Source organism: Sciurus carolinensis, unplaced genomic scaffold, assembly GCF_902686445.1.
Source record: "Sciurus carolinensis unplaced genomic scaffold, mSciCar1.2, whole genome shotgun sequence".
Taxonomy (NCBI): domain Eukaryota; kingdom Metazoa; phylum Chordata; class Mammalia; order Rodentia; family Sciuridae; genus Sciurus; species Sciurus carolinensis.
The window spans coordinates 32,486-42,959 of NW_025920182.1; the positions used below are offsets into that span (position 1 = coordinate 32,486).

The 10,474-nt window shown below is 34.6% G+C and overlaps 1 pseudogene; it reads right to left on the reverse strand.

Moving 5' to 3' along the window:
* Positions 1–9,442: 9,442 nt before the first annotated feature.
* Positions 9,443–9,886, reverse strand: LOC124974823 (AP-1 complex subunit sigma-2-like; annotated as a pseudogene).
* Positions 9,887–10,474: the final 588 nt, after the last annotated feature.

Sequence of the window (10,474 nt, forward strand, 5' to 3'; positions counted from 1 at the left end):
GTCCTCCACATTTACCTTCATGGGCCAAAACCACAAACCGAAAAAAAACCCCAAAGACACTCTTTTGAGTGTCCTACCAAAACAACTCACGGTTTCTCTCTTCTATCCTCAAATATTCCTCTCACCACAACTGAGTTTATTCTTTCTACTCATATTAGAGACTAGTCACTGTTGAAGTCCCTCCCTACATAACTGAGATAGCATTTCTACTATGTCAAACAGGCCTCCCATACCCCTCAAAGGTCCCTCTGCCCACCTAATATAGACCTCCCTATAGAAATTTCACAGTCCTCCAAACACACATCAGAATGCTATCCCTCTGAATTTTAGTTATACTTCACTACACACTTCAGTTAACCTACATGGCAAGGTTCAGAGTCCAGCCTACTCATCTTGATGATTCCTAACTTCAGACCATATAGATCACCCTTCCACACTTCATGGGACTCTCCCTTCTACATCCACTTGTCCTCTTTACTCATCTAACAGAGATCTCACTACTCACATAAAAAAATACAAACACAACTAATAACTCTTTCTTCTCATCTAAGTTCACCCTATATGTACAACTGAGTGAGCCCTCCCAACTCAACTGAAAGAACCCTCACACACGTCTTGTAACTCCCTAACCATCCTGCACACCACATAAAATCCACAAAGCACATTTCAGAGGCCACATGCTACCAAATTCAGAGAAAGTTCTCTACACACCTCAGTTTAACCTTCATACACAACAAAATGTACCCTCCATTCTCAAAATTAGAGCAGTTCCTACACACATCAGAGAAGTCCCTACATATCTCAGTGAGTACAACCATACTTCTTTACAAGAAGAAACATTGTTTCTTTGCAAGCCCTCTATAAATACCTCAAAGAGCCTATACACTCACTTCACAGAGGCCTCACATTCACATCTCAGAGAACAATTTTGACTCTCCACCATAGCCTTTTGTTTACTCCATAAATACTGACTCTTACTCTGAACCTACTCTAACTCTAAGCATAAACCTAAGTCCTTCCTACATGCCATAGAGTCCTCCCTGACCCTGAAACTGACCATGACTTGACCCTGACCCTAAACCCTAACCCTAGGCCTAACCTAACCCTAAACTCATAGTGCTCTCCTTTCTACACCAGTTTTTTCTCTGTACTATCTCGCCAAACTCTTACTACTCATCTCAAATGGCCCTCCAAACACAGCTCAGAGTTCTTTCTACAATTTCCAGTGCACACACCCTGTAAAACTCTGTGAGTCATCCCAACTCACTTCAGGGGCCCTCTCACACACAAAAAGGAGCCCTAGGACAAGCACCACATAGCCCTCTTACACAATTCATACACACCTTCTTACACAGCTCAGAAGTTGCACACTACCAATCTTAGAGATCCCTCTCTACACATATCATAGTGTGCTCCATAAACATCAATGGAAACCATCCTTATATCAAGAGTAGTACCTACTTGTGTAGACAACCTCAGGTAGATGTCCATGTATACCTTATTGAGTACAAATTATATTCCTATACAAGACATTTTTACTAACTATACCTCTATGTGGTGCTCTTTAAACACCTCAGAGAGAATTTCTACTCACCTCACAGATCCCTCACTACACATCTCAGAGATCTCTTTCCACTCACCTCAGAGGTCTTTCCTATACACTGCAAAATCCTTACTTATCCCATTATGTGAGCTCTCCCTCTCACAGCAAGAAGTCCACTGACAAACCTTATAAATCCCCCCTACACCTTGCAGAAGGCCCTCCATACATACATCAGAGAGACTTTCCTACACAAAGTGAACTTGTTTTAACACCCCAGAGAACATTTTCTATACATCACAAGCTCATTCCCCTACACTTCTAAGTAATCCCACCCTACTCACATCAAGATTCCTTCCTACACACCTCAAAGTGCCATCAATACACAGCTTATGGGTGTTTCCTCAATACTTTATTGAGCAACATCCAAACAACTCACAAAGCCCTCCATATACATCCCAGCAAACACTCTTTAAAAATATCAGAGAGATGTTAATTCAAACCGCAGAATGCCCATGCTACACACCTCAAACAGTGCTACACACTCAACAAAGATAGATCTCACTTCCATCCAAAAACTCTCCCCACACATCTCTGGGTGCTGCATATACATACCTAAGAGGGCCCCCATCATTCTCCATTGAAAGCCCTCAAAAACACTTCAGAGATGTTGTAAAGATTGTGAATTCAAAGCCTGCCTCAGCTACTTACTTAGGTCCTGAGTAACTTAGCAAGACAATTTCTCAAAATAAAAAATAAAAAGTGATGCGAATGTTTCTCAATGGTTTAGCACCTTTGGGTTCAATCGCTTGTCCCCCCCCCAAAAAAAAAGAAAGGAAAAAGTGTCCTAGTCAAGTACAGTGACTCATGCTACCTCAGTAATTAAAGTAGTAGGATCACCAAACCAAAAGCCAGCAATTTACCAAGACTGTTTCAAAATAAAAACTAAAAAGAACTAGGTATATAGTCCAATGGAAGAATGGTACTGGGTTCAATTCCCAGTACCACCTCTACCCCCACAAACATGTCCCATAAACCAACCATGAAGATGCATACTGTGCTTATTTTATTTCTGAATATCACTGGCAAACATAATGCCAAGGCTCTTCTATCTTAAAAATGAACACACTGAGCTAGGCATGCTAACAAGGATCACAAGTTCAAAGGTAGCCTTAGCTTTGTAGCAAGGTTCTAAACAATAAAACAAGACCCTAAGCAAATTACCAAGGCCCCATCTCAAAGTGTTAAAAAAGGCTAGAGATGTGACTCAATGGTGATGCACAATTGGGATCAATCCCTGGTATCAAAAAAAAAAAAAATGCCCCAGAACACACTGGATTTAAGTAATACCAAGAATTCAATGGATTTCTGACATAAAATTAGAATTTTGTTTCAGGTATCTAGCAGCTATTATCTTTCAAGAAAAATAAATTATAAAATAAATTTTGGGATTTGATAAAAAGGCAATATTTCCCTTCCTCTGTATAACTATATCCAAATTATTATTTTAAATTTCCTACTAGCCCATCTCTCCTGCCCCATATTAAATACAAAACAGCAGCTCTCAGTGAAATCTCAGCAGAAGCTAGGAGGTCTGGTACAATAGACACAAAGCTGTAGACCTTGAAGCAAAGAAAAATAGGCTGTAAAGTATTCATTCTGCCAACAAGATGGGTATCCTTAGGTAAATAATAACCCTTCAGAGAACAGGAAATATATTATCTGAAGCTTTGGTTGAATAAATGACTTCTCTGGAGTTATCCAAGTGTTTCAGCATATCAAATCCCAACCCATGACTTGTGACTTAAAATGCACATCCCTTTCCATATGCCTTTTTCTCCCTCAGAGCACAAGCATCCACATGCAATGCAATGGGTGAAAGTGACCATATTTTACCTACTGCCACAAATCTGTACAGCAGAATCTCTGGCAAAGTGAGGGAAGGCTTGCCAGGTAATCTATGTGTCATGACACACTGGCAGCCAGTCATGTAAGCTCCTTTCTGGTAATTATAACATTCCTAGGGGTATTTTCATTTTGAATATGTAGACTTGTTCTAAATATGTGACTGAATTTACATTTTAATTCATTCACTTTAATGAGCTCTTTATTTTATATCATCTGTGTATTACTACTTTGACTTGTAAAATGGGCTGTCACATGCATGAAACATTATATGCCTACCTGCTCTATGTGCTCTCAATACTACTTAAAATTTACTCTTGATGAACCTTAAAATGTAGTAGAGTCAATATGCATATAGCACATTGAAAAACTATGCTGAGACCACAAAAACATATCACAAATGTTCTATGCATTTTTAAAACTGCAATTATTCAGGTTATAAGACTAGCAAAAATATTTAAATGTCAATTTAAAATGATTATTTAACAATTAGGATAATATTATGCAATATATCATTATTTGTGAACTAGTAAAAAACAGAAATATGGGATGGAATAATTTATTATGATGAGACAGGCATAGTAAAAATGTTGGAGTGAATGTAGAATATTTGAGTAAGCACAAGAAAGTTACACAATGTTGTGTTTCCTAAAACAACAGGGAATGAGAGAAATAAAAGGTCATTATTATGACTTCATCTAGACAGTAAATTCACATTGTTTACAAAGCAATTAAATAGGGTAAGCATCTCCTCCATCCCAAATATGTACTATTAGGCTTGCTGCTGTTTTATTCAATAGTCATTTGTTCACCTAATTCAGATAATAATTCACCAATATTTTGGCATCCTCGAAGAGTGAGGGATGGCCTTCTCTTAAATATTTTCATCCTATCAATTGAATGTGGCTTGAAAAAATCCTGAAAGAATGAAACACAAAAGTGAAGTTATCAATATTTTAATGCTGAAGAAAACAATGTCATTCTGGGTTTCCTGGGAATCTTCAAAATAGGAATATGATGAATATAATCAGCAAATTGTACTTTGCAAAACATCACAAAATTCAACCTTTTGTTTAAAAAGACGCATTTGCTAATTAATGCTATATTCATTTGACATTAAAAGAAAAGCAAAATTTTTCATAATTAGAATTCAATCATAATAATGAAATTTAGAAGGAGTGAAAATTTTCTTAAAATGTACTTTCTAAAACATTCTATCCCTACAAATCACAATCACATTGGAATCAGTCAGTAGATAACCTCAGATATAACTATGGGTTAGGAGAGGTAAAGAGGAAAGGATAAAAAATAATCTTTGACCTTTTACTATCCCATTTTTATGTATTAGAAAATTTTCTCAAAGAAGTTCCCTGGTCCAAGTCAGACAAATAACAAATAATTAGACTTAAAAACAGGATTGCCATTGACTTTATCTTCCAAATTGTAGCATCTCTGAAATCAGTATGAATTTCACAATTAATAGGATGTCAAAATATAATTGAGAGCATGTTTTTTTTCTTATACATACATAAATGAATGATACAATTCATGGTAGTAGTCTTACAAATGAAACAAAGTACTTCCTCTCAAACCCATTTCTTCAACAATTTCCCCATCATTTCTTTCTGATTTAATTTCTGACTTGCAATGAGCAAGTTTACCAGATCATCATTATAATACAAGCATTATCCTACATAAGTGTAAGGTTCTCATAAACTCCTTTATGCTTGGATGGGGTTGTGGCTCAGTGGTGGAGTGCTTGCCTGGCATATGTGAGGCACTGGGTTCAATCCTAAGGACCACATAAAAATAAATAGACAAAGGAATTGTATCTATCTACAACTAATATTTTAAAAAAAACTTCTTTATGCTAAAATACATGTTTTACCAACCACCTCTGTTTACCTATTTCTGTCTGTGTCTTGCTTATTGTCTCATTCTAAGGCTTTATTCTAAGTAGTTGAGTTTGCTGAACAGGTGACCTCTGCATAAGATACTAGTTATGTAATAATTTTTGTTTGCTCAGAGGCTGAATGGAGGGTATGATATACAAATTTACAAGTAGCAATAATTTTGTTCCTTACCAACTCAATGTTATATTAACTATACATTTAAAAATAAACACTACAAGAAAAAATATAAAATCACACTTACTGAAATAGCAAGACTTACAATTATACTGCAATAAAGACTTTTTTCACTCGTAAGCTGTAAAATAAGAGATGAACTTTGGTAAATTATTGAAAACACTTCATGCCTTCGCTTGGTTTGTTTATAAAACCACACTGACAAGTACATTCTGCTGAATATTTTCTATTAATTTATCTTTTAGATTACTATTCCACTTTTCAACTGTATCTAAGGTGCAATTAAACCTATCTATTGGGTTCTTCATTTTAGTTACTATATTTTATCTGTTTCAAAATTTCCTTTTGTTTTCTATAGATCCCACTTCTCTAGTAAAATTTTTAATCTCAGCTTGCATTTTCATAACTAGATTAGTTATCATGTTTTAATGCCTCTGTAACTCCCAAGACTGTGTAATCTGTATCAAGACTATTTTAATGCTTTGAATCATTCCTGTTCTTAAGTTTTATCTCTTGGTCTTACTGTACACTTAGCAATTATTTATTGACTGCCAAGTACTCTATGTGAATGATTTTATGAAATGCTTGTTGGAAAAATATACAGATTCTAGATGCTGTTACCTTCCACCAAAGAAAATTTTATTCTTTTTTAGAGGTAAGTCAAAGTAGATGAACAGATCAACTCAATCCAATCAGAGTGCTTGAGATTGAGTTTGAACACTATTATAAAGATTGCCTGCCTGTGGTTTTTCCTCACTCTTATGAAACAGCCCTTCAACAGATTCCACTGTAACCTGAGCCAGAACAGCAAACTATCAAAACCTCCATGCAACTACTCCAATGCTTTTTGCTTATTTTTTCTAATGTACCCAGCTTTTACCCTTTTTCTCTACTCAGTTTAAGATTTAGAAAACATAGGAGAAAACCCAATACAGAATGTGACTGTATCTTTCTCTCCTGAATCTTAAATGACTCAGCAGATCTACAATCTATTCAAAAGAATTTTAGTATAATAGCACTTCTAGTAGTTTCAGCAGAAGCTTTTGTCTTCTACAAGCTACTCCATCTTATGCAAAATTGGAGGTTTTGATGTGGATTTATTTATTTTTCTTTATTTTTGCAGTGCTGGGGATTGAAACCAGGGCCTTGTGCTTACAAGGCAAGCACTCTACCAACTGAGCTATCTCCCCAGCCCTGATGTGGATTTAAAGATAACATAACACAGGTGTTTTACCAAGCAAGGAGGTAGTCAATAAAACCAATAGTTGAATCCAAAAAGAAATCTGTTTAGTGTAGGACTGTCTTAAATGGTATCTCATATGTGACTGCCAAATTTATCAAGCTACTTTCATGGTCAGTCATCAATGCCATTCATTTAGACATACTAGGTATTTAAGATGAACTGAGCTTTGTCATTCTCATCTCTCTAAATGAGTCTGAAATAAGACTTTACCCTAGAGACATGAGAATCCCTCTAGCAAGACATCAAGCATGGTAATTATGTCAACCCCAACAGAGTCATCAAGAAATCTATATTCTACAAAAGTTCTAAGAGCTGGTAGCTCATAACTACCAACTTCTTAGACATCAAACTTTTTAAACACAGTCATATGGTTACTGATGTCTAACCAAGTATATAGACATTATTTCAGAATCTGGGCATACAACTTTTTTAATTGGAACCTTCCAATTTTAAAATTTTTGAAAACTGGGACCTGCCTATTGTTTATGACAAATATGAATAAAATTTAGAAAGTATAACAAATGATTTAAATACATACTAACATCAATTATATATGGATTCAGTATACATTATGGCATAGAGTCTGGCTATTGGAAACAGCAGTCAATAACCAAATGAGGCTAATGGATATCTGAAGGAAGTTAGTACAGTGTTGTACCATAAATGTGAAATACACTTTAAATTTCAAAGATTTAGTGGGAAAAATAATATAAAATAATTAAATAATTTTAATGAATATCACAGAAAAGGAAAATAGAAATGGTAGCTGCTGGGAGAAAAAGTGAAATGAGAATTACTGATTAACTGGTACAGATCTTCAGGTGTACAAGATAAAAAGGATTCTCATAGACAGATAATGGTGATGGTTGCAAAACAACATGAAGAATTTTCATAATAACAAACACAATAATGGTTAAGTCAGTACATATTAAGTGTACTTTTAGAAAACTAAAAATCCTTAATTGCAAAGGACAGTAATATGCATTTATTATCTCACAAAATTTTAACTTTAATTAAATTTTAATTGTTATTCTGAAAATGCAGAAAAGATATTTTGGATATATTTAAGTAAAATACATTACTAAATAAAATCCATCTTTAAAAAAATTTTAAAAATACTTGTTCAAAAGCTTCCTAGAGAGGACAGAAAAAGTCCTTCCCATGTATGAACTAATTTCTCAGTGAAAAATATAAAGACTGTCTGTTTAGCTAAATATTTCCCAAGAATCAGATCAATAATGTTAGATTGGAGCTACAGAGTTGGGTAGTGGAATAATGAGTTTCAGATATTATCAGATTCAGATGTACCAAAAGTGTAAAATATTTGAGTATTCCATGTAAAAAGGAGGAGGGAGAAAAATAATGACAAAAACAGGAAAACCTTCATTTACACTAGTCCCATGGAAATAACTTTGATAGTTGCTATTATTTTATTTAAATGAAATAATTTTATTTTATACAGGCAAGAAAAGCTACTTCAGGAACTACTAATTTAAAGTATGCAGTTGTATACAGAAAACAAAAGCAACAACTTGTGACTGCTCAGCACACAGCATCCAAAGCAATCAGGCTAGCCCCTCAATATAATTACTTTTTAAGGTAACTGTGACCACAAAATAGGTTTCTTACATGAAGATCTGTACATTATTTGAAAGTACTCAAATGATGTCTTGATGTGAACCATACATCCCAGGGACTTAATATTTTTAATTATATGGCTCCACTGTGGGAATGTGGGGATGTTTTGGTAGAAAAATAAAAAATGGAGGGAGTGGAGTGGTCTAAAATAACCACTGAGTGAATTACACTGAAGCTTTTATTTGTGAGATATCCTTATTTTTTATGCCAGAGTGGCTGCAAAATGAAAAACAAATTAACAAATATATTTTGTTTACAATACATAAACATTTAGGTATTGAGATAGCATGAGAATTTTTGAACTACATAAATAAGTTCAGTTTTGATACATGGAAAGGGGTATCACTGAGCAATATATACTGTAGAAGATATTTCTAACAGAGCTTTCTGACAGTTCTTAAAGAGATTGATCAGTATCAGAATATAGCACAATTGTGATTCAATAAATATGGCACTACAAAATTTCTTAACTGAAAGTTTTAAATATTTTACAGGAGTACAAATTCATTTTAGTTTCTTGTGTTATTTAAACATACTCTTTTAAGTGGTACATCAGAACATTATAACTCAGTTTGCAAGAAAACCACGCTAAAGTTTTGCTTTGTTTGTTACTCCCCTTCAACAATTGAAGAGTGAACAACACTAAATATTAGGGCACTGCTTACTTGGATGGATAATGCCATCCAAATTATCTTTAATAAACAATAATGAATGCTATGTTTTCTCTTATTAAGTAATCACAGGCACTTCATTACTTGACACATGCATATGCTAAAGATGAATTATTACTCAAAACATTCACATGTCTTAACTTGTCAGAAGAATAAAATATAACAAGATCATATACGGAATGAAATAATACAGGAAAGATTAATGTAAACAAGAAAACATACAACTGTAATGGTACTGATTTTGAAATATTCTATTATTATTTTACAACATAGTTACCAAGGTGGGGATATTTTCTTTCATAAATATTTCAGTTCCCTAATTCCTCTGCAAAATTTTGCATACTTGATGAATATTTATTTAGTGCACAGGGACATTGAAATATTCATGTTCTGACTCCTATAGTAGATACACTTACACAATTGCTTTAACAAATTTTTTCTTGGATATTTCCTTAACTTTCCCTCCCAAAAGAAACTCATCCAAAATAAAATAAGCCTTCTCAAAATGAAAGATGATATCAAGTTCACAACACTGTCAAGTAATTTACACATAATACTTAATTATTTCCAGGCTACTTAATTCATTTTCCTGATCCTCAATAGCACAGCAAAAGGCATGCTAGAATATTTTTTGTAAATGATCTTCAGATCGCACCACTAAAGGAAGCACATTTGGGTTCCCTTGATAAATGGTCTGAAAAAGTTCTCATGGGATCTTTTCCTTCTCTTTGCATGACATTGGGACTTACCATTTCAGTAGTCTACACTTGACCTGACAACTGAAAAACAACAAACACTGCATGGCACCTTCTGGCCATGGTCATGGTGGAGCATAGCAAGGGTTACTGAGGGGAAACCCCTGGAAATGTGCTAAGGAAATAAGCCATGCTGCTGTGGTGAGGCAGATTTCAAGAGATGGAACATCTGGCAGAGTGCATTGAACAAAAATGAAGATGGGTTTATATGAGAAAAGATATATAATTAGAAAAATAGGACGAAGCTAGAAAGATGGACAGGATTTTAGGACTTTAGAATATAGTGCCAAGAACTTTTAGGTGTCATATGTGTTTTATTTTCACAAGAAGATTCATGAATTTTTGCACCATTTTAATATAAAAAGAGAGCTCTTTAAATGTGTATCTTAGTATGGCTGAGTCTGTTCATCCCTACCTCCAGCACATACACAGAGACAATTATAAACTCTAGACAAAGGAACAAAAGGAATCCTACCTGAAAACATTAAAGAAGGACTAATTCAGGACACAGAATAGAGGTCCATTTAACACTTGAGAAATGCAATGTCATGGCCTTGAGATGGGCACAGGTTTTTCTTCATCTTTTTGCTTGAGGAGAGTCCACAGGGTGGAGAGTAAAAACATCTTTAAAGGAA